At 40.7% G+C, this 25839-nt stretch overlaps 1 protein-coding gene across 4 annotated transcripts in view; it reads left to right on the forward strand.

Moving 5' to 3' along the window:
• CCNY (cyclin Y) overlaps positions 1–25839 on the forward strand; it is a 286765-nt gene that overhangs the window by 71418 nt on the left and 189508 nt on the right. The window contains exon 3 of one of the 4 annotated variants that reach the window (XM_078152440.1): positions 15343–15459. The exons of the other annotated variants lie outside the window; for them this stretch is intronic. The gene's annotated coding sequence lies outside the window, so the exon portion shown is untranslated. The remainder of the gene's footprint in view (positions 1–15342; positions 15460–25839) is intronic. 4 annotated transcript variants of the gene reach the window in all.

The following is a 25839-nucleotide window of genomic DNA, read 5'->3' on the forward strand; positions in this document are numbered from 1 at the left end:
ATTGGTCATGTTGGACAGCATATGCTTCGTTCTATACCTTGTCATCGTTTTGTTGGAAGAATGCATGTCAGTCTTCTGAAATCATAGTGGGCCACTTCTTTAATCAGAATTCTGAAGTCATTCAGAATTGTTTTTCTTTACATTATTGTGGTCAATGTGTAAATGTTTCTTGATTCTCTGTAACTCACAATATATCAGTTGATGCACACATTACCAAGTATTTCTGAATTTTTCACATTTGTTGTAATGTGGTACAATTATGTTCCATTACATTAATTTACTACAGTTTGTTCATTACACAATCAGTGGGTACCCACTTTTTAGTTCTATGTTACTACAGAAGAGCTGCTATCTGTACTTTTGTATATTTCCCTTTTCCTCTGTCCTTGGTGGTATATGCCTAGTGGTCATGTTGCTGGAGCCGAAAGTAAATACAATGAGTTTAAGTTCTTTGAAAGGAAGAATCATGTTTTGTGTGGTTTTTTTTTTTTTGCTATCACCCCACAGCCTTTGGCATAGATTGGCAGTTAGTATAGTGAAAAGATTGTTAGAGGGAGAGAACCTGGGTTCAAATCCTCACTCTGCAACTTGTGTGATATTGATTGTCAGTTTTTCTGTCTGTGCCTGACTTGTTTTCTCCCTTGTAAAATGAAAATGTGGGATTAGATACCCTTTAAAATTCCTTTCAACTCTCAGTCTCTGATGCTGTGTCCCTAGAATGATGAATTGAGAATTGAACTGATTACATTTAAATAGCTATGGTGTTGAGAACAAAAGAAAAGAAGGTAAGCAAAACAGAAACAAATCAAGTAATTATAAATGAGAGGACAAACATTTATTTATAGTTTACAAAAATATGTATATTATTTTTAACAAGGTAGTAAAAGGTAGTGTTCTGTTTTTTCCATGGCCCCTTCTGGACTTCTTTTCTGTGTCTTAATCAGAGTTTTATTGTGGTGGAATTCTCTGGCAGATGCACATATTACAGAGGAGGAGAAGTTGATAGAGAGAAAAGGGGGTGAAGAGTGGGTTGGTCAAGATTAAGCTATAGAAGGAGTAGCATGTTTTAAATGGGGCAAAGAATTCTTCTTGTGCTAAACCCAGTTAGTCCCTGAGGAGAAGCTATTTCTGCCAAAATTCTCTCTTAATGTTTTATTTCCGTATTTACCACACCCTTGGGGGCAGCCACTTCTGGCAGGGACAGTTCCAGTTAGTGGCTGGCATCTTGGGTTGACCTGGGGGCTGTCCAGTAGGTCCCTTTTCCAGAAATATTTCTGTCATTGGCTTGTCATAATGCCTGATCTTTCAACATTAGAAACTCATGCCTTTGAGGTTTAAAGGTTTGTTGTTGTTTTTTTTTTGTCTTTAGTACCAAAATGAAATGAACATACCCTTGAGAGGAGATAACACCTTAGACTGTTATATGCTATTTAAGGAGATTAGGTGACAGGAGAAATGAAATCTAGGTCTGTGGGAGTGGGGGCACAGGGACAAATACCCAGGAGGTGGAAAATTGGAAGGAGTAGAGGTGAATAGAACGAGGAGGAGGAAGGACATGAAAGATTAAAAAAAAACCCACTTCACGTTTTGCCTGGGTTTTCCTTTTAGAATTAGTATTTCACTTGTGTTAGCCTTCAGAGCTATAGACATGGCCATCAGTAATGACATTTTTTCCTTTTTCCCCCTTTTTGTGGTGGAAGGGGTAAGTGGGGAGAAAGAGTGGGCACATACTTCATTAGTCATTGGAAAAAAAATTCATTACCAATATAACTAGTCGCTGGTGGATCAGCAATTTATTATTGACCTGCATTGATTGAATAATCCTTCATTTGTGGGGCTCTTTTTTTGGGCTTCATTTGTATTACATTTTACATTGTTAAATTTATCATTTCTTGTTTTGTGGTGGCAGAAGGAAACAGTATACTTAAGGGATGTCATCCTTCCCTCCCCATCTGTTCTCATTCTACCCTCTCCCCATTTCAGGCAGATTTCTTCTTTTTCTGTCCCTCTCTCTTTTCTTTTAAGCAAAACTGCAGAAAAATCTGATAAGTGATGTTAAAAGACATACATGCCACCCATTCAAAGGGTTATTTCTTAGTAAAAGACTACGAGCCTAAGAGGGGCTTTTCCTCCATTATATTCATGCTATTTATGTGAGGATAACAATTTGCCCAATGCTGTAGCCAAATCCATAGTCAAATGAGATGTCATCAAAAGATAACGATGTACAGTTTGAGAAATGAGACTTGAATCCTGACTTTGCGTTTTGCTACCTTCATGATCTTTCATCAAGCTTCCTTTCATGGATATGCACTGCCTAGTGGAATTCCCAGGGTCCTGTGAACCTAGCATCATTTCACTTTGGCAAGAATGGTTCTGGGCAGATTGTACCCAAGAATACGTGCAGAAATCCATAGTTCTTTGAAAACAGGAGTATATAATTATTAAGAATGCAGAATGAAGATAAGCAATGGTCATTTGGGGAAAATTTCAGCTTACAGCCAAAATTCAAATTATTACTTACCTAAATGGGAATTCATTTAGTCAGATCACTTTTTTGCTTGAAGGATTTAGTTTTGACAACTACAGAAGAAGCGGCAGGCTACAGGGCTTGGAGTCTGAGGATGCCACTTAAATTTTAGCTCTTCAACTCATCATGTGTGTAACCTCGGAAAAATCATTTAACTTCCTGGGCCTTAGTTTCCTCATGTATAAAATGAGAGGTTTGGACAGTATAACCATGTCTGAGGACTCTTTCAGCTCTAATTCTGTCATTCTGACTTTCAAGAGTAACTCCTACACAACCCAGTTATTCAGAGAAGATATATACAAAGAAGGGAGATGAATAGTACTAAGTTGTTATGAGAAGGAAAAGATAGAATCATAGATTTAATGCTGAAAAGAATCTTAGAGGCCATTGTCTGTCAACCCCCCCCTCCCCCACTCCCCTCCTCACAAATTATAGTCAATGGATCATAGATCTCGCACTCAATGGCATTTCAGAGACTGACTGATCCAGTTTCCTCATTTTGTGGAGAAGGTCACATGATCTACCCAAGGTCACACAAAGTAGTGGCAGAAATAGTATTCTCTGACTTCAAATGCAATTCTTGGTTTCACCAGACCGTGAAACTTTCAGGCAATGTTTCTCTAGGAAGATAGGATGAAGAAATAAAGTTACCCTCCTCAGAGTTGTGTTAGACTATTTCTGCTGGGGGTGTTGAAATTCCTGGTTAGGAAGAAAGCTGAGCCTCTCTCATCCCTCAGAATGAATGAGAACTCAGCAAAAGACAGGTTGCCATGCCCAAGACAGATTGAGACAGCATGGACCCTGTGAGCCAGCCTGCAAAGTTCCAGGAGAGAGAGTGAACAAAAAATGACTTCTGAACTTCTCTCTAAGCCGAAAAAAAAAAAATAAAACCAAAATACCTTCAACCTTGAACCAAAAAAAATCCCTCTCTACTCGTGTGTGTGTGTGTGTGTGTGTGTGTGTGTGTGTGTGTGTGTGTGTATGGATGGATGTAAAACTGCGAAAAAAAGATAGGATCTATTGATAGTCCTTTATGAAATTGCTCTTCTGTCATATCTTTGTGTTTCAGCTTGGCCTTGAAAACATTTGTAACTTTTCAATGCAAGCATTGGTTTGATTCACAAAAGATTATTTTAGAGTAGGTGTCATCTTCAAGGACCAGAAGAAATGTGGCAGTGTAGGATAGGATAGGGGTGGGGGCAATTTCTGGACCGTGTTCTTCCAGATTCTAGACTGGAAGTTATAGAGTATTGCATCTTTTTTTTTTTTAATTAAGTAATTATTTATTTATTTTTGCTGGGTCTGAGTTCTTTTAAGCTAACCAAGGGTTTAACAGCCAGAATTATGGTCAACTGGGTGGTGGGGAAAAGGAGTCTCTCTTGAGGGAGGAAACTATTGGGCTTTTCCTAGAGGTTTTGCACCATGAGCTCCAGGAGATATTTTCCCTAATTCATGCCACAAATGGATATCCATTTGGGACCAACTCGGTAATTGGATGAGTCCCTCAGGGCCATTATTGTAGCTTCACTGTGTCTTTCATGTCCAGTTCAGTAAGCAGCAGGCTATCAGTGGCTCGTTGTCTGCTTTGGGAAGAAACTATTCAGAATTTTTATCTTAGTGTTGTGTTAATATCATATTCATATACTAAGGATGGCACATTTCATTTTTCCTGCTATGAACAAGTCTGGAAAAAATGCAGTTTCAAGGAGCAGAGATCTCAGTGTGTTCGAGGTAGCAATAATTCATTCTGACAGAATTTTGAAAAGTTTTTGAGAAGGTAAGTCATCATTCCTAGTCCTAGATCTAGACCTAAGAAGAATTGACAGGACTTTAATTGGGCCTGGGAGACAAGGGGAGACCATAATATGTAGATAACTTTATGAGTATATGCCTTATCTACCTGGTAAAGTTGTAAATCAGTGGAGGCCAGGAACTATGAATTCATATTATGTATAAAGCATCTTATCAAGTATTGTGGGGATTATGAAGCATTCTGAGATATGGTACGTGCTCCCAAATAGCTTATAAGGCTAGATGCGATAGAACAGATAAACATGCAAAGATAACCAATGTACAGGCAGTGAATGATCATTGCAAATGAGTGACATTCAGTATGTATCGGAGAAATTCAGAGGCTAGGTGAGAGAGGGCAGTTCTGAACAGGATGTTTAGCAAAAGCCTCATATTTCATTGAGGTTTGAATGGGGTCTTAAAGAATGGGAATGATTCAAAAAGGCAGGGAATTGAGGAGGTCTTAGTATGTGAAGGGGAGCAGAGCAGCGGTACGTGAAAAGCCTACAGGCTGAAAAAACTCCCATAAATATCCAGGGAATACTGAATAGAGCAGTGTAGTTAAAAGGGAGAGTTGATGGAGGAGAGTAGTGGGAAATAAAACCAGAAAGATAGATTGAGGGTTCTTGAATGTCATGTCAAGGAGTTTGAACTTTAATTCTGGGGCTTTGAGTAGATACTGAAGGCTGTTTGAGGGTATGGGGGGAGAGAGGTGTAATGAAAAGTATTTTAGGAAAGTTGATCTAGCTTTGTTGTACAAGAAGGTTTAGAGAAAGGGGAAGAGAACCGGAGGCTGAGAAACCATTATGCACCTTACCTCCTCCCTTCACCCCCTTCTTGCTGGCTAATAAATAGTTGCTGATAAATAGTTGCATTTAATTGACCTGCAGCAGTAAGAGGGATGGATGAAACTGTAATGTTTCCTTCACTTGCTGCCCTGGCTTTTTTTTTTCAATTGGGCTTAATATAAACTGTATACTGTGCTCATTATCTATTCAGAGAGAAATTGTGGCCTTGCTATTTGGAGAGATGTGATGGTGACTCAGTTCCTAAAGCTTTAAAAGAGCAAAAGGAATGGTGACCTGGCAGCTGTTGAGGAAGTCTGTTCCCATGATCAGCATGTTCCTTGGCTTTCCAGTCACTTTCCGTTCTCTATGCCCTCTTGTCACTAGGTTACACCTGGGTTCCTCCGACACTTTCCCAGGATACGTTGAGTAGGAATGTTATCCTTGAATTCATACTGCTAATATTTCATTTCTCTGATGTTTATTCCTGTGTGTGTCTCCTTAATTTCTTTGCCATCCTCTGTGTGGATGCCACTGTGTGGGAGAGCCATTCTCAGCAATCTTGAGGTGAGTCTTGGCATCTCTGGATATGGAAGGACTGTATGAACAGGAGTATTTGGAGTCTACCTTGACATTTTAGAGGGCAGCCTTCTACTCTAGGGAATAGATTTGAGAATTTGCTTGAGAAGAAGAGGGAATCGGTTTGATTTGGATCTTAGCTAACTCTTGGTGTTCTGGGTACTCCTTACTTTGCACGCTGCTGAAACTGCACTCCCTTCATGCTTAGCTCATGTAGTAACCTTTAATTCGTGGTAGCCAGTAGACCACGTATATTAGAGGGCATCTCTGAACTTGCTTGATAGGTTTTCAGCCTTAAGAATTATCTCAAGCTGTGGCTTGAGAAGGCTGTAAATGTTGCTTTAGGCCTCTCAGGATTGCCTTTGTGGACTTGCCCTGATGTTTTCAGAACTCCCTCCAATCTTCCCTTCGCCCCCCAGAAAGGTTAGCTTGTTAAATAGCTCCTTTTACTTGGTAAAACCCCACAGCTTACTTGTAAAGATATGTTAATGATGAGAATGTTGAAATAGTGAGAAATGCCCAAGCTGCCCTGATTAAATTAACATTTCATTTTAGGCTGTCTTAGAAAGAATTGCGTACTATGAAAGAGCCTAAATAATTGTGATTCAAATTATTTAACAAAAGCTCTCATTTGATCGCATCCTTGAACAGCTCAGATTTTTAAAGTGTCATAATTTCAAAGAGAAAGAAAGAAACCCAAGTCATGCTAGTTAGCTCTTAGGTTGATTGATTTCAGAACTACATTTTAATTTTAAATGGATGGGGCACAGTGCCAAGAAGACAGAATTAAGTGTTATTTACATCAGGGCTTGGGGTATGCTGTAATGCTTTTCTGACTCGGAGACTGCAGTGGAATTCTCTGAGAGACAGCATGAGGGAATGGAGAAGAACACTGGCCTTAGCATCACAGGACCCAAGTTTGTAATCCTGGCTCTGCCACTTAGTGGTAAATCATTGAAGCTCTCTGGGCCTTAATTTTTTTTAATGTATAAAATGTGGGGCTTGGAATAGATGACTTCTCAGGTCTTTTCCAGATCCAAATGGATGGTTCTGAAATGCCCTGATCTTTCACGCATATGTGTGACCCTACTCTTTGTTCTAAGTTATATCTTATATATTTCATAAAGTGGAATGAGCCTCATTGTCATGAGTGCTTGCTTTCATGTTGACACCAAGGAAAGGTTGTTGACCAGCTGCTTGGAGGGCAGTGTCTTGTGTGAGTGAACAGATGGAACTCCATTTAAGAACTACTGCAGCTGGCTTCCACTGAGCATACGTACAGCTCCTCACTTGCCATCTTTCTGGCATGCCATCCTGTACTGCCAGTTTTGCACCCTCCAAACCCAGTATTTAGTCTTGCTCTGGGATTGTGCTGTCCTAAATTGTGAGAGTTCCCTCCGTCTAGCCAGACCCAGCCACTTAACCTTGCTTCCTTCTATCTTGCTACCCCCCACTCCCACTCCCCATCCTATCTCCTGCTGCTGTGGGCAAACTAATCAAATTAATACTCCCATTGTGTTGGAAAAGAATATGTTACACACACACACACACACACACACACACACACACACACACACGCACGCATGCACGCATACATATGTGTATACACACATATGTAGGTGTATGTATGTGTGCATGTATACGTACATCACATACATGTATGTGTGTATGTATGTGTGTATGTGTGTGTATGTGTGTGTGTGTGTGTGTATACACACACACACACACATACACACAGAGTCTTCCTTTCATAAATAAGAAGCTCAGGCAGGAACTGTCTTATATTGTATTTCCAGGATTTAGCTCAGTATCTGGCACATAGTAAATGCTTAATAATGCTTTTAATGCAGTCTTTGAGCAGTTTTTTCACCGCCTACTAAACATGTTTCAACCCCTGTTCTCTCCCTACTCCCCCAATTTGCCTTTCCTAGATTTCTTAGTCTAATAGGTATGGAAATTTCCCCAAGTAATTAATGTTAACAAATGACTCTAACTCTTATTCCCATGGGGTCTTAATCTCTTTCCCAACTCTTTGCGCTGCAAAGGGATTACTTACAAATAGATCAGAGGGAAGTCACTGAATGAAATTTAAAAGTGAAAGGTAATAGTAGTAATGAAATGTATGATATTAAAGCTCCTAGAGTTTGAGTGAGCCATAGCCATGTGTGCTAGTCTGTGCCTTCTGGCTTCCATCATTCTCGGGCTCTGCCTTTTCAAGTCATCCCTGAGATAAGCTCACCCCAAAGACCCTGTACCAAATGGTGCTTGGCTTTTAGTTAAAAGGTTGAGAATGGGAGGACTGGGGTGGAAATTACTACTTTCCAGTTATCCCACTTGCACTGTGTGGCCAGTGATGACCATTCATTTTGACCTCTGTAGACGTAATGTTCATATCCTAGCTAGTTATCAGGTGTAACCTCGGAGGTCTAGTGCTTTAGGAGGTGGGTGACCAAAGATTCTGAGGTCAGGTGCCATGTGTATGCCTTTTCCTAGTGACCTCTGCCATATGATTTCCAGGGCTTCCCCGGGGTGTGTGTGTGTGTGTGTGTGTGTGTGTGTGTGTATGTGTGTGTGTGTGTGTGTGTACACAACTACCCACCCCTAAGCACAGGCTCCAAATTCAGAACTCAAGAAGAATGAGAGAAAGATCACTCAAAGAAAGAGAAAGACCACCCCTATAGATAGATGCAAAGTTCTGCATTGTCCCTTCTAAACATCCCTCCATTGCATGGCATCCAGGGAAATCTCTCATTCTGTTTACTATAATCACCTGCGTCTACTAAGCCCTGCACTGCTCATCTCTTCAGTAACTTCAGGATTCGGACTGTGCAGGGGAGCTATCTCCATCTGCACAGTAGAAAGTCGTCTCAACAAGTGTTACTTAATCATTTAAAAAGTCTCCATTTTTCCTTTATGGACCTCACTTTCCTCCTCTTTAAGATGAAGGGGTTGGACTTGCTGACCTTTCCATTTCTTTCAAGCTCCAATTCTGTGAGTCTGTGATCCTCTTTGAAGTATCTTTGTAATTTATAGTTTGCTTTTACTTACATATAATTTCAAAGAACTCTGTGGATCACGGGGATTTTTTTTCCCTTGGAAAATTAAATAAAGCCCTGTGAGTGAGATTACAGAGTAATAATGTAAATTGTCCTCACAAATAAAAATCATAGGATCATAGGAGTGAGAGCTGGAAAGGACATTAGGGATCACCAAGTGAGAAAACTGAGGCCCGGGGAAGTTATATGACTTGGCCCATGCCATATTGTTATAGTAAGTAGCAGGGCTCTGACTCCAAATCGAATGTTCTTTTTGCCATGCCTGACTTCCTCTCAATAAAATTCTCTCTTTCTTTACAAAGAATTGTGAGGAAAGTGCTTTGTAAACCTCAAAGCACCTAGATATATGAGACCTAATCACTTTTCAAAAGTTATGGAAATACAATCTTGAGAGATTCTTCTCCCCTCACCCCCTCCATTTTATTATCTCTACCCTTGGGAAAATCTCAGAGATAGTTCATTTTTAGGTCTCCACAAATGATAGTAAAAAAAAGTGCTCAGGTTCTATGCAAGTATTCAAGATAACAAAGCATATTGCATATAGGACAACCTTTATTTTGTCCTATAGAAAAATACAAATGATCCAAAGGACACCCAGTAGTCCATGAACACGTTATACAGTTCTCCTACCTCTTTGGAATTTCACTTTCTATCTGGCATTCTCCCAGAAGTGAAATAAATTTAGGATTCCTAGAAAGGTGCCTACTCTCCTCCCCCTCCCCTTACAGCAAGTCCCTTCTTTACTCCAGAGACCTATACAGACTTCTAGTCTTATCATACTATCTCAAGGGCTTGAAATCTTCACTTAGAAGGAAAAATAAATTTAGCATTGCTAGAGAGACAATCAATTTTTCTTTGAACCTGTGTTTTTCAGTTAACTCAAGGTAGTAACATGTCTGAGTAGGTCAGAGTCCAAGTTGCTCCTTTGCATTATGGCTTATTCCTTTGTTACTCCTGTAGCTTTGGGATCACGAACCCGCTGCCTCTCCACCCCCACCCCCACCCCACTCCATTTCCTCCTCCTTTCCTGCCCTCCTTCCCTTTCTTCCTTCCTTCCATCTGTCCGTCATTTCCAAAGGTATGTGTTTTTCCAAAGGAATTTAATTAGATAAATGAGGAAAATAAATGAGACAAAAGCAGAGAAATCCTAAGGTAAGCAAAGTCTAACTATAGGTTAGATTGGTTGGTATAGCTTATGGGACACAACCTTCATTTTTATTCATTGCCCCAACCCCATAAGGGACATAGGATTATAGATTTGGAGCTCAAAGGGAACTTGTGGTTCATCTAGTACAGTCTCTGCATTTTATAGATGAGGAATTTTTGGAGAGGGAAAGTGACACAAGTAGTGAGTGGTAGAATCAGAATTTGGACCTAGAGCCTCTTTACTCAAGAATCCTGTCTCCAAGGCTTTCCTCACTTCCCATGTCTTCTGACTGTTAAGCTCCCTGTCTCCCTATTTGGTGGGTGGGGAGAGAAGGGAATCTAGGAATGAAAGCTCTAGGGGGAGGCTAGTAAGTGGTTTTGAAAACCCTCATTTTCAGTCCCCAAAGTACTACAAGGCTTCCTAAGTGACTGGAGTCTTCTCCCTTTGTTTCCTTTTCATACTCTTCCCTAGGAGTATTAATGAGGAAGTGCAGAAGCCAGGAAGAGGAAGAAAAGTAGAAGCAGCTAATGGCTAGATGACAGATTGGATAAATTAGACCCCCTTCCAGACAATGAATAATCAATATAGTTAAAGGTCACACATCCCCTGTGTTGCCACTGGCTCACTTCAGGAATGATTTGCCTCACCCTTAGTTTCATTTTTTTTTTTTGTGGATGTCTAAGAAATGAGTAGAAGGTTAAAGGAAGGAATTTATGTGAAAGTATTTTCCCATTGCAGAGGGACCAGCCTGTGAAAAGAGATTTCTGTGGAGAAAGAGCATAGAGTCTGTATATTTAGACCCTGGATGTGAATCGGATCATGGATCCATGGATCCAGGGATCATGGTTGTAGGTCCATCTTCTTCCCTCAGGAAGTACATACCATGAGGTTGATTAGTTCTGTGTATTGCTTACCTAGCATAACTTCATTACAGTGAGCAAGGGGGTATTTGCAAAGTTGCTTTCAGTTCTTTGATTCTAGGAGTTCCAGTTATGAAGTCCATAATTACTTTGTTGAAGAATGTTTATTTAATTGTTGAAATTAGCTGTGCCACTTAGACTGAGTTTCCCGTGAGTCACCTTGTCTGCTTTCTCTATTCAGGTCTGCCGTTTTACTCTTAGAGGATGACTATCCAGGTGGTTCTTTCTGCCTCATTTTTTCATTGCCAGTGTTGTTGACACCTAGGTGATGCTGTGGATAGAGTGCTGGGCCTGTAGTCAGGAAGACCTGAGTTCAAATCTGACCTCAGACACTTAATATCTTGTGACCCTGGGCAAGTCACTTAACATCTGTCTGCTTCTGTTTCCTCAATTGTATCAGATTTGTTGTGAGGATCCAGTGGGATAATATTTGCAAAGCACTTAGCACAGTGCCTGGCACACAGTAGGCCCTTTATAAATCCTTACTCCTTTAACATCTTCTCTCCTCTTCCTTTCTCTAATCTGCCCTTTGGCCATTTGATGAATTCATTAATAAACCTCCAGCAAGAAGGTAGGCGGAAGTAAAAGCCTTGATCTCCAAATTAGCTTTTGCTACTTCTTTACATTCCTGGCAACAGGTTTGGCAAGGGAGGTGGTTGGAAACTACTAAGTGAAGGTTTTGTGGCTGGTCTTCCCTCCACTGATTAATTCCTCCTATCTCTTCAGGAAGCAGTTGGAAGATTGTTAGGAACATGGCATTTTGAGATGGAGAAAACCGAGGGATCTGCTGCTTATGTACCTGGCTGACGTCTTTTGGGACTCAATTTCCTAATCTATAATGTGACAGAGGTATTGGGGGTGGTGCTAGATGAAGAAAACTCTGCCTATCAATGGTTTAATCTCTTGCTCTCTGCTGGCTTAGTTATGTGACCTGTCAATTACTTAACCATCTGAAGTGGCTGTAGTATGTTCCTTGGCCTCTGCGTGTTGCTCCAGCTGCCTATGAGAACCTACTCCTTCCACACCTTAGCATAACAACTGTGTTGGAAGCAAAGGTGTCACATAGACCAGTATTCGTCTGGCAGCTCAGGTCCAATATTGGAATAAAGTCAAGTATTTATAGGTCATTCAGTAGTTAACAAAAGGAAGTTTGCCCAGTACTAACAAAGAAAGGATACTTATCAAGAATATAGCACTTAGCTGGGGTAGATGTGGCCACTTTCATCTCCATACAGAAATATGTCTGTCATCAGGGCAGGATTTTGTGATTTCCAAGACCTCAGGATATCTGTCAAGTCTCCATAGCTGTAACCCAACATGATTGGGCCTTTTTTTATGTCCTTAGGTGAACAGGACATTTATCAACTTGAGCCTTAGCCCTCTGAGCCAATGAAGTTTTGGGGAACAGATTCCTTTCCTTTTAAGGAAAGAACTGTCCTCAAATAAGGGCAGGTGGTGGAGCCCTAGTATATGTCTTTATATTTCCTATCATACTTGGTGACTGAGATTGCCTCAGCGTCTGAGGAAGTCTAGAAAGTATGATCTAGAACAAATCCCAAGTTAGCCCAAAATGAAAAATGCCATCTTTTCAACTAGTTGAGCACCCATTCCTCATGGACTGGATTTGCCTCCATTTACCCAATCCTTCAAACTCATAGTATTTGATAATTCACTCTTAATGGTCACGTGATTTATTAACAATCACATAGCATCAGTAACTCAAATAAATAGTAAAACAAAGCTTCAAATAGGCTGCAATGGTGGCGCAACTTGGGTTCATTTTTCCTTTTTTCTACACCTCTCTTTCCATCTGAGGGGAACAGAAAAGAAAGGGAGAGGGCAGGTTTAAAAGAATAATGGGATCTTTCTCAGAAGAAAGAAGGAGGGAAAGAAACTGTGGACTGAAATTCTACATGATCTTACTGACAAGAGCCTCTAGTTTTCATCTGGTCCATTCTACACCACGTTGCCGACTTGGCTGCTTTCCACTTCTTTTGGCTGATTCTTGTCTGCTGCATTCCAGTCTTCATCGTGTGCCTGCTTTCTGTCTGCTTTACTTCCATGAATGGCCTTGAAAGAAGATTTTGGTTCCTGCCTTGCTTTTCTCTGCTTATGGGCTCTTTACTTCATGGCAGGAAGAAAAAACAGTTTTGGAGTGGTTTTTCCTTCTTCTTCATCTCAGTTTATAAAAGCTTTGGGATACAAGTCCCTCCAAGTGGAAGGAAAATTGAAACCTGAGGACTTTGGGAAATGAATGCTGTGTCTTAGTCACTCAGATCTTACGATCATGAATATTCTGTTGCCTTGATTCTTCTAGGAGAAGCTGGCCTACAACAAAATGAAGGTGTTGGAGTAGGAGGTGACCAAGAAGATCTCTTTCAAGTCAAATTTTATTTTCCTGTGGGCAGTATTCATTTAGAAACAACCTATACATACCAGTGCATTTCTCTCTTACTACATGGCGGTGATACTTTTAGAGAACTTAGTGGTGGTGGATGGAATGTATTTAGAAATGGAAAAAGAAAATGTGTGACTACTGGCAAGTCATTCATCTTCTTGGAACCCCAGTTTCCTTTTTACCAGAAAGAGGGAGTTGAACCCCCTCTTTAAGGCCCTTTCTAGCTGTAAAATTCTGTGTTTCTAAGGTGTGGTGAAAAGCAAGAATAACTTAGGAGAAACACAGGGACAGACTGTCATGGAGGATGCTTGTCAGCCTCTGAAATATACCTCTCCTTCCTTAAAAAGATGTCTTCTCCTACTTGGACATGAAGTGTTTTTTTTCCTCTTTCTTTTCATTTTGACTGAGTTAACATTGTTTGTTGTTCAGTTTTGTCTGACTCTGTGACCCCATTTGGGGTTTTCTTGGCAAAGATGCTAGAGTGATTTGCCACTTCCTTCTCCAGTTCATTTTACATATGAGGAATTGAGGCAAACAAGGTTAAATGACTTGCTCAGGGTCACACGGCCAGTAAATGTCTGATGCCAGATTTGAACTCAAGTCTTCCTGACTCCAGGTTCGGTGCTTTATACATGCCACATAACTTTTAAAGCATTTTAAACATTGCCTACATCTTCTTTAAGGTAACCATGATTAGTTTAATCCGATTGGTTTCAGTCAATCGATAAAGTCAGTCAGTCAATCATTAAACATATATTAAGCCTACCATATGTCAGGCACTGTGCTAAGCATTGGGGATACAAAGACAGCAAAAGAGAATTCCTGCTCTCAAGAAGCTCACGATCTAAATGAGGAGCCAACGCGAAGGCAACCATGTACAAATATATATATATATATATGTATGTATGTATGTATATATGTATATGTATATATGTGTGTGTATATATAATATACATACATATACACACACATACACACACACATACACACACACATACGATAGATTGGAATAGTCAACATGGAGGAGGTGGAGTTATGGATTTTTGTCTCTGTGTTGGGTAACAAGAAGTTAGACGGGTTGAGTTTGAAGAGTGGAATGTTTTGGGGCATCACGCAAGGCTAAGTGGGGTCCCTCAGTAAGCTTGAAGACATCAAGGGCCTTGAGAGTAGATCACCATTTGGAGAGAGCGTATTGGAAGTTTCTGCCTATTTCAAAAGTTTGCCTAAGGCCAGCTCAGTTTCTGGGAAGGAGAAGAGTGGACATCAGTGGAAGTACTTCAGGTATAAAATATATTCAGTAGAGGTTTGTAGACCACCCTGTCATCCTGACCATCATGTATATGTGTAATATGATTTCTCTGGAAAATATTTTCTTGAGTTTGTAATAACTGCCTTACAAAAGGGCTTTTGAAACTTGTTTGTAAGTTGGAGGTGGACTACATAGTTTTTCCACATATTTCCATTTTTATACATAATTTGTTAAGCCTAGAAGTTCCTGTTTCAAAGGTGCAGGTACATTTTAGTGGTTGAGAGGTTGTAAGTATCTTGCCAGTTAGTCCAACATTTTGTGCTACTCAGATTCCACTGAGGGACCTTATATAATCTTGTTGAATGTTTGCAGGGCGCAGAAATGTTTACTGGCTGCCTAAATACCTTTATTTTCAATCATTCTAGACCTTAAATGATTCCTTTTTAGGCTGAGTGTTGCCACAGTCAGCTGTTGCCCCTTCATGCGTCCCTGCCCCCTCCTATGTTCCATCTCATTGCTCTTGCCTCTCCCCTCCCCCTTCTCTTGCCTTCACATATTGGTTTGGCCATTTGAGTATTTGAAGTGGAGGGGATTATTTGAAAGGTATTTCTAGTCTCAGCCTCATTGCCACATAGACAGATACTTGGGAAGGTTTCTGTGTTCTGTAACTAAAACTTAAGAATATGGTGTCTTCTTCGTCTATGCAGTTCCATAATGGATGACCGCTCCTTCCCTTAAAAGCACATGGGAACAAAACTCTGCATTAGCTGCTCTAGTCATCAGGTGCATGGTCATCCCCCTTGCTAACCTTCTGAAGGATCATAGGCTCATCAATCTGGAATTGGAAAGGGACCTTAGAGGTCATTTCATTTAATCTCATTTTACAGATGAGGAAACTGAGACCCAGAGGGTTTAAGTGACTTGCCCAAGATTATACAGCTAGTAATTGGCCGAGCCAAGATTTCAGACTCATGTCCTGTGACTCCAAATCTTCTAGTACCTTGGTAAGTGCTCTTTCCTGGGGGCCTTTGTACTGTGTACACTTTTAGACTTGAGGACCACTACCACCCCTACCACTGCTAACATCGCTACCTCAACTGCTGTCACTGTCATGACCACTGCCACCACCATGACCACCATCACCATGACCAACCATTAACCATTTATATTTCTCTAATGGTTTACAGTTTACAAAAAGCTTTTCTTAGAACAGTCCATGGGGTAAGTAGCACAAGAATGATTGTCCTCAGGATTCCTTAGTTGAATTGAAATTCACCCTTCATCCAAGAGCACTCAATATTCTGCTACTTGTCTTCCCTTTGTAATCCATCTTTTTTTTTTTTTGGTAATAGGTTTTATTCATGCCTTTCATTTTTGTGTTGCTATCATTCCTAGAGTTGAAAGAAAAGTTAAGCAAAAGCAACTGACATAGCAAGGGAATCTGATAGTGACACTGTCTACCCAATTCTGCATCTATAGTTTCCTGCCTCTCTCTTGAAAGCAGAAAGGCTCTTCCTTATCTCTTCCTTGGGGCCAAGATTGGTCATTATAGCCACTCAGCTTTTCATTTTAATGTTCTTCTCATCTGCATAATTTTGGTCCTTGTATGTGTACTCTGGGTTCTGCTTACTTTTCTCTGCATCAGTTCATACAGGTCTTTTCATGTTTCTTAGAATTCGTCATCATTTGTTGTATTAATGGCACAATTGTATTTTATTCATGTACTGCAATTTATTCAGCCTTTCTCCATCTGTAATTAGTTTTACACAATGAATGCTCTCTCTTTTTTTAAAGATAATGTTGTCATGTCCAATAAACTGTTGTTGAATGTGCCACATGGTGGTGGATTAGTATGGAAAGACTAGTAAGGAAGTAATAAGAGACACAGACCTCCATCTTGGTATCCTTAGCCCACTGAACTGACTTCTGGCTGACACTGCCAGGGCATACAGAAGTTTCATTTGGCTCCAGAGTTCCCTTGCCTGGTTGGTTACTCACTTGGGGAACTCATGGGTTTGTTTGCCATTCAGATTCCTCTCCTTTATGCTCAGTTGCTTAGTGAGCAGAGTGGTTTTGAAGTGTGCTGTCTCATAGGAAAAGAAGGCTGCATAGCTTTGCCAGATCAAACAAGCAACATAGAAGCCCTTTCCTTCCATCATCATGAGAAGGCAGGTTGCTGAGAATCATTTTGGTGTGAGATCAGGACAGATTTTTTTTTCTATCTCCTGAATAAGTAGCGGCTTAGTCACTCCTTTTCTATGCCGTCTGCATACAGCTGCACACTGGAAAATTCTCAGCCAAGGCTGAAGCTGGCCTGCAAGGTCTGCCTCCTTCAGTAGTATTAGCTACTTATTTAGAAAGGGAAAAGGATGTATGTCCTAATCCAGGGCCTTGTCATTGCTTGCATTATTGGATTACTTTAAACCACTTTCTCTTTCTGACTGGAAAAGATATTTTAGCCCTTTTGAAAACACCAAAAAATAGACCTTCCTTTTGCAAGAAGGCTGAATAGAATACTTTCCATCCTCAGAGTAACTTCGTAGTTGTCGTCATCATCATCATCATCATCATCATTTATTTACCACTTATTTTGTGCCAGGCACTGTCCTAAAAGCACTTTACAGATATCTCATTTGAACTTCGCAACAATCCTGGGAAGTAGGTGCAGTTATTATTTCCATTTCATAGTCAGGGAAACTGAGGCAGAGTTTAAAGTGTCACACTTTGAAAAAGTGACACACAGTGTCACACAGCTAGTAAGTATCTGAGGCTAGATTTCAACTCAGATCTTCCTGACTCCAGGCCTAGTGATCTATCCACTGCACCACCTAGCTGCCCCCAAGCTGTGCAAGTAACCATCCCTTAAAAAGGGAAGTTTAAGGGTATAGACCTGGGAAGTTTAGATTTTTTTTTCATCCCATTGTCCCTATAACTTGACTATTCCCTATAGTCAAGAGAGTCTTTTAAAGACTATATTTAGCATTTTGGAATACAGTGGCTGTGATGAAGTTGGTGTGGAAACAGGAGCGTGCATTCCCAGATGTGTATGTGTGCACACACACGTGTGAGTGTGTATGTTTAAATTGTCAGCATAATGTGGCATCGATCCATTGCTTGTCTGAACATTTTCCTTATTTCTTTTGAGAGGAGGAGCCCATCCAAAAGAAATGAAAGAAACTTCCGAGTGGCCATTTTAGAGACTATTCCTAAGAACCATTGGAATTCTCACCAGTGGCACAGTCTATCCACCAGCTGACAGAAATGGCCCGGGGCATTTCTGGGAAACAGGGTTTCAGCTCTATCAGGAGTATTTACAGTTTGCATTTCTGTGAAAATTCGTAGTTGGGTGCTGGCAAGGGTATCCTGGTAAATGTTTAAGCAAGACACACTTTAAAGTTTAATCTGAGTCATTAACATTTCCTCCATCATTTTCTTAAGTCTAGACAGTCAAGAAAGCAGTCAAGCCATGACTTGTAACGTTTACAGATTTGGGAGGTGTAAATAAATGCTCCCACTGAAAATTAAACAGTCAGCTGGGAGGAGCTTGGTCTGTCTGTCCCTGAGGTCAGGGTCCTGTAGAATCCTTAGATCTTGACCCTACACAGTTTCAGCTTCTGAATCTGGAGGTGCAGGGACATGAGTGACCTCGCCTGACTTCCAGAGTGAAGCATAGGATCTTGCTATAGTTATTTTATCAGGGCAGAGTTTTCAGCAACTCAAGTCAAATTAATAAATGTCTGCTAAGCACCTACTATGGGCTAGGTACAACTAGGTACAAATAAGATACAATATGTGATAAATTAAGGGGAATCACATAGGGAGGGCACTGATATAAAGAGGGGTATAGTAGGGAGGAAGAGGCCATTGAAAAACTTGAGGGTCTCTTTTGGAAAGGAGGTCACTTCCTAGAAAGGGAAAGTTACAGAATTCTGTTAAGTTGTGGATGTGTGGGAGTGAATGAGAGCTAGAGACAGAGAAAAAAGACAGAGGCCAAAAACTAGAGAACTAGAATGAGAATCTTTATTTCAGAGAAATTGAAAACTGGAAACTACCAGGGAAGGTCACCACCCTCTCATTCTCTTCTGATGTTATTTTTTCCCAATGAAGTGTGTGGCTTGGTAATTTTTATTTGCCAAACTATTTTCTGAGTAGCCTTACAGAAAGTTGTTTTATCATGGACAGATTAACTACTGAATTCCCACACCAGCTTCTTTAAAAATATATATTACTTTCCAGACTAGCCCCCTTCTCCTGGATTCCCCTTTCCCATTTATTTTTTCAAAACAAGCAGCAGTAGATACAATGGATTGAGAAAGATTTATCACCTGTAGAGGAGGAAAAGAAAAATAATCCTCTGTCTTTGCTGAAGAATGCCAGAGTGAGTTCCTAGCAGATGAGGAGATGGTGCACATTGGAAATGGGCTTCAATGAAGAGGAACGATTATTTCTTTGGGGCTCCATTAAATGAGTTCGCTAATGATCTCCACTTTCTTGGAGGAATACTTCTTTTCTCTTGCTCATGTCTCCTTGATGTGATAGGAAAAAAGTCATGCACCAGCCTTTCCTTTGCCTCAGGTACACAGATAAAAACAGAAATCCAGTTTGATTGCCCTATACATGAGCCTGTTATTGGAATAGGAAATGAACTGCTTTAAGGAGGCTGCTGAATCCTTTGATAGACAGCCTGAGTTATTACAAGCAAAGGTATCAAATACCTGACCCAAATCTGAGTCCATGAGCTGCAGTCCACTGACTTTAATAGGAGTGAGACCTTAACTGGCTACTAGTTATCCTGTAAAGATGTTGAAAAAACATCCATCAGTGCCAAACAAGATGTGGCAAACCTGGGTTGACAGTAATGACATCTTCGAAATGCTGTCACCAGTCTGTTTCAAGATCTCGATTGAGGGGAGACAGCTACACCAAGTAGGGCATGGGAAGTTGGGTTACCCCAACAGCTGGTGTCTGGGGAGCCCGGGGAGGGCAGTTTCTCATAGGGAGGTCAGGCGAAGCTCTTCAGGGATAAAGCACAGCAAGGTTTGTATCCTAAGTTGGTTGTAGGCAGCTGGGAAATCACAGCTGCTGACAGAAGATGCCAGCTGAGCTGAGATCTGTAGGCACAGCTGGAGTAAGAATCAAGGGCAGTCTCAGGGCTGAGTGACAGAGCTGGGAACAGGAAGATGTGTCTCAAATTGTAAAAACGGTAATTCTGTCCCTATAATTGTAAGTGATTCTGGTAATAAAGACAATGAGGAGATAGGTTAGGAAGCCAATATAGGCTGCACAGGGAACTCTCAAAATAAGCAAAAAACAAACCTCAGTTGTTAAAAGACCATATTTAGGAAAGGAGTTTGACCCAGGACCAGTACAAAAGAGTGACTTCAACCTCTTGTACAGCATGGTATCAGCCTTAAATTCAGAATGAGTTCTAGTTTTCGCAAACTGTCAGAAAAAACAAAATGACCATTAGAACAAAAAAGAGGAAGCAGTCAAATAATAAATGTTTGTTGAATTGAAGGGAATAGGTCCCATTTGGGAAGCTGTTGTGAGATGGCCAGGCAATCTGAAGTCTTATGTTAATGTTGTCTTCTCTACTAAGGGGAATGGTCTTATAACTATGAGGAAGGAAGAGAGAAAGGAAACAAGCATTAAGTGCCTTCTGTGTATCAGATATTGTGCTAAGTGTTTCACAAATACTACCTCATTGGATCCTCACAACAACCATATCAGGTAGGTGCTGTTATTATTCCCATTTTACAGTTGAGGAAATCAAGGCAAACAGAGGTTCCGTGACTTGCCAGAGTCACACAACTGGTACGTGTCAGAGGCTAGATTTGAAGTTGGATCTTCCTGACTCCAGGCCCAAGGCTCTATACATTGAACAATGTTAAAAGGAAATGGAGGACCGTAGATTTAAAGCTGGAACGGATCTTGGAGATATGATCCAACCTCTTCATAGTCATAGAACTGGAAAGTAGTGTGGCTGGAATTTGAACTCCAGGCCTTCCTGTTAAATGATGGAATGTGAACAAAAGTCTTTCAAATTCAGTGCTTTCTCTACCATGCTATGCTGCTTCGTCCTATGTTCTGTGTGTCTCAGCCAGACTGGACTACTTGCTGTTTCTTGTAAGTGTCCTATGCTTTCTTGCCTTGGAGCCTTTGCTGATACTGAGTACCCTCTGTCAGGAATTCCTACCCATGTTTTTAAAATACAACTGCTTAATACAGTACTTTGTACACTATGTTATTGTTGTACGTCTGACTCTTTATGACTCCATTTGGGGTTTTCTTGGTGAAGAAATTGGAATGGTTTGCCATTTCCTTCTCCAGCTCATTTTACAGATGAGGAAACTGAGGCAAACAGGATTAAGTGACTTGCCCAGGGTCACATAGCTAGTAAGTATCTGAGGCTGGATTTGAACTCATGTCTTCCTGACTCCTGGTCCAGTGCTCTATCCTCTGTGCCACCTAGGTGGCAAATGGTAGATTTCAATTAAGTATAAGGAATGTTAGTTCTAATAGTTACAGTTGTCCAACAAGTGGACAGGCTGCCTCTTAAGGTAGTGAACACCTTTTAATAGCAGGCATTTATATAGCACTCTGAGGGCTGCAAAGTGTTTTTCCATAATTATCATTTGATCTCCACCACGGCTCTGTGAGGGAAGTACTACAGGTGTTTTTGGCTCCATTTTACAGATGAAGAACCTGAGTCTCAGAGGTTAAGTGACGTGCTTCAGAATCATGCTGCTAGTAAATGCATAGTAGGATTTGAACCCACGTCTTCCTGAACTCCAAGTCTGAAGTTCTGTCTTATACTTTTCTGGAATGAATCAATAAAATGGCATTTATTAAGTTCATACTCTTTGCTGTTCATTCTGCTAAGTGCTAGGAATATAAATACAAAAAATATGTATATATAATCCCTGCTCTCAAGGACCTTACACTTTAATAGGAGCAAGGTAACACATATGAAGGCTTGTTGGCCAAGGAGAGATGTTTTGAGCCAGGAAGCCATCCTCCTGGTGAGTGGAGCTATGGAACAATTGATTAACTCATCCTTTTTAGGAATAGGATTATACATTTAGTAGGGGTGGGGAACCTGCAGCCTTGAGGCCATATGTGGCCCTCTAGGTCTTCAAGTGTGGCCCTTTGATGAATCCACTCTAAGGGCTTCCCTTTAAGACCTAAAGGGCCATGTGTGACCTCAAGGCTGCGGATTCCCCACTCCTGATTTAGAGTCATCTAGTTAAGGGGTTCTTAACCTTTTGTGTGTCTTGGACCGCTTTGGCAGTCTGATGAAAGCTATAAACCCCCTTTACAGAAAAATATTTTTAAATGCAATAAAATAAAAACATAAGATAACCAATTATACTGAAGTATAGTTTACACGCACAAATACATATGCCAAGTTCATGGACCTCAGGTTAAGAACGGCTGATCTGGTCTGACACTCTCATTTTGCAGATCAGGAGATGAAGGCTGAGGGAAATTAGATCTCTGCTTTGGAGATATCAGTGTAGCAACTATTTGGGGAATGGATTAAAGAGGAGTGAGATTAAAGTCAGGAAGAACAGTTGGGAGAATGTCAAAATGGATCCATTTAGAAGGATTGCATTTGGTAATGATTTAACTTGAATGATTTAAACTGATTGGGGGTGGGGAGGGGGTTGCACTACTTTGTTTATATTTGGTTTTGCTAGATATTATGACTCTGCCGCCTTTCCTTCCCCCAGATTTCATCCTATATGTGCTGCATGAGTTATATTTACATTTTAAATTAAAGTAAATTAAAATATATTTTGTTTTGAAGTGTTCAACTCCTCTGAGATAATTGGAGACACCTTTGGGTATCACAACAAAATCATACTTTGCACACAGATGCCCATAACAAATGTCTGAATGAATAAATGGCAAGAGGTGATTTAGCCTCCCCTAGCCTCTGGGGAGCTGTATCTTCAAAGGTGTCAGTTTTCATTTGTAAAGAGCTAAGACTGTGTATGTAGCCTTCTTGTAGCCAACCTGTGACTAAGAGACACAAGAATCCGATTTCCCCTGGTGAGTGAGTGGGTGGTACAAGTGTATTCATTCCCTCCTCTCAACTCAAGACACCAAGTTTTTTGTTAGAAGAAAAGGCAGCAAAGTGCTAGGGAGGGAGTGAAGTCTGTTTCCCTTGTATTTCCCACCTCCCTTCCTCTTGAGGAATTGAGGTAGAAGTAGGTGTGGGAAGAGGGGTGGGGGAAGGGGATCGAAAGATGACAGAATAATAACTAGCATCTACAGAATGCTTTATGGTTGACAGAGTGCTTTATACATGTGATTTCATTGGATCCTCACAACTCTGATAGGTGCTAATATGATCCCCATTTTATTGATGAGGAAACTGAGACTGAAAGAGCTTAAGTCATTTATTTAGAGTCACACAGCTAGTAAGTGTCTGAGGCTGGATTTGAACTCAGGTCTTCGTGACTTCTAAGTCCAATATTCTGTTTACTCCATGACCCATCTGCCTCAGTTATACAGTTAGAGATGAGAGGGACCTAGAGGCCAGTTAGGCCAATGACCTCATTGTGTAGATGCCCAAAAAGGAGAAGAGACCCACTCAAGGTGGCAAAGCTAGGATTTGAATCCAGCTCTTCATATTCCATAATTCAGTGTCCTTTCCTTTGCACAAAGACTGGAGCTTGTGTGGTAGTATGTATAAACCATCGCTTCCAGCTTCCAAATAGTTGCTCACGTTGACTTTGATTTGGGCCATTACCCGGTTATGAGGGCGCAAGCTATCAAGTACCCCCGCTAAATGGCCAATTTTTAAATAATATTTTTATGTAATAAAAGCTAGTGACTTAAAAAACTGCTGTCTTTTCTTGTGGTGATATTGACATCAAGAAGAAATCCCTGCTTTTCCTTTATAAAGCGACTCTAAGTTATCCTGTCGGTGTCATTTTTGTGAAAGGAAATTGATCGCAGCATTTCTAGTTGTTTTTGAAGTCGTTAGAAATCATACGGTAGTGGAAATGAGAATATAACACTAAACATCCATTAACTGGCTCCATTAAATACTTGGGGAAGATGCGAAGGATAGACAAGGCATAGAGTCTGTCCTATAGGGACCAAAGACACTGGCACAGAGAGCTAGAATACACATTACTAGGAGATCAGTGTCTTGTAAAGTTACAAAATCTAGTGCTTTGTCAGGTCTGAGGGGAAGGTCATTGTCAATGTTTATGCAGGGGAAGTTTTATAAGGGATGGCTTTCTGGAGAGGTGGGATTTAAGATGGACTTTAAAGAATGGGTAAGAGGTGGATGCACGAAGATGAGGAAGATGGGTATTCTAGGCTTGGCAAAGGCTTGGGGGAGGTTACTGTAGAAAAAGTATATGTGAATCACCACAGTGCACAATGACAGCATCTTTTTAGCCTTGGAAGCTCCAGTAAGCTCTGTTAGGGTGTTGTTTACCTGACCATATAGGATTACAGATTTGGCATTGGAAGGTATCTCAGAGGCCACATAGTCAAATATTTTACAGAAAAGGAAACAGGTGCAGCAAAGCTGAATAGCTTGCTTGAGGTCTCATAAGTAGTAAACATCAAGAGAGGAGATTTGAATCTGGGTCCTCTCAAACTCCAGAGCCAATGTTCTTTCCAGGATACCAACAGGGCAGTCCAAGTTTTCAGTCATTTATCAATCAATCAATCAGTAAACGTTTATAAGCACTTGCTTTGTGCCAGGAGCTGTGCTAAATGCTAGGATACTAATACAAATAGAAACAAAGACAGCCCCTGCCCTCAGGGAGTTTACAATCTAATGGGAGAAGACAATACACAAAAAGAAGCTGAAAAGGCAGGAGAGGGGAGGTGGGTACCCAGCATTAGAGCATGACGGATAGTTCCAAAGAAGTTCAAAAGCAGTGTAGACAGTGGGAAACATCTCCCTTTTGGTTGACCACAATGATGACATCAGCTGTTATCAGCAGTGGTCTTCATGTAGGCTGAGAACTATCTTGCAGTTCTGACAAAGTCTGGGTTGACAATTTTCAAGACTGTATTTATATCACTACCTTTAACTCCAAATCTTCTCTTGATTCCTCTGTTTCAATGAATGGGATCACTATTCTCCCAAGTCACTGATGCCTGACACCTTGGATTCCTCTTTGACTTTCCTATTTTCTTTCCTTATCTTCCACCCTGTTGCCTTCAGTCACTCAGAAGTCTTGTAAATCTGCCTGTCCAGTTCCTCTGGAATTTGTTCCCTCCTTCTCATTCCCACTGCTACCATCAGTCCAGGACCTTATTATCTGTTGGCTGATGTATTGCAATGACCTGTCTCCCTTTCTGTCTTCTCATTCTGTCTCTCTTTCTGTCTTTTCTTTCTGTTCCAGTCTATCCAATGCATGATTGCCAGATTTATCTTACTAATGCATGTTTTTGATCTCTTCTTTAAAAAACAAAACTAAAACAAACAAACAAAAGAGCCTTTCAGTGGTCTACTGAATACAAGTCCAGATTCCTTAGGCTGGCTTTGAAGGCTCTTCAAAATCTACCTGTGACCTCACTTTGCTGCTTTATTTGACACTGTCCAGCTGAACTGGATCATTCACCGCCCCCTGAAAAGTCTGACACTTCTGATCCTCTTTTTCTTAGCCCTGTGCTTTGTCAGCCTAGGCACGGCTTAGCTTCTAAAATGTGAAGAAAAAAAAAAGATTGCCATCAAAATGTTGGAGACCTATGTTACTTTAATTTCTTTTCATTTTGATTCAGTTCAGATTTAGTAGGTGCCTGCTAGGTGCTGGCTATATAAAAACCAAAATGAAATAATCCTTACTTTGGAATCCTGACTTAGAGCCAGAAGATACCATAGAGGTCATGGAATCTAACCTGCTCGTTTTCCAGATGAGGAAATTGAAGCCCAGGGAGATTGAGAGACTTCATGAAGTAAGCATAACAGAGGTAGTAAGCATCACAGACAGGATTTGAACCCAGATCCTCTGACTTGCCATCAAGGATCATACATTTTAGGGTGGAAGGATAAATAAATGCAAAATATACAACATAAGTACTAAGTAATACTCTTTTAAAAGTGTTTTTGAGGCAGCTAGGGGCGCAGTGGATAAAGCACCGGCCCTGAAGTCAGGAGGACCTGAGTTCAAATCCAGCCTCAGAAACTTGACGTCTATTAGCTGTGTGACTGTTGGGCAAGTCACTTAATCCTGATTGCCTCACCAAAAAAAAAAAGTTTTTCAAAGGAGCGATAACATTTGGTATAATCAGGAAAGACCCCCTGTAAGGGTATCACTCGAGTCTTGAAGGGGGCTAGGCTTTCCAAGAGGTAGAGGTGAATATGGAGAACATTCCATACCAGGCACGAGACATCTGACTGAGGTTTT

The sequence above is a fragment of the Phascolarctos cinereus genome, unplaced genomic scaffold (assembly GCF_003287225.1).
Source record: "Phascolarctos cinereus isolate Bilbo 61053 unplaced genomic scaffold, phaCin_HiC Scaffold_1;HRSCAF=81, whole genome shotgun sequence".
NCBI classification, from domain to species: Eukaryota; Metazoa; Chordata; class Mammalia; order Diprotodontia; family Phascolarctidae; genus Phascolarctos; species Phascolarctos cinereus.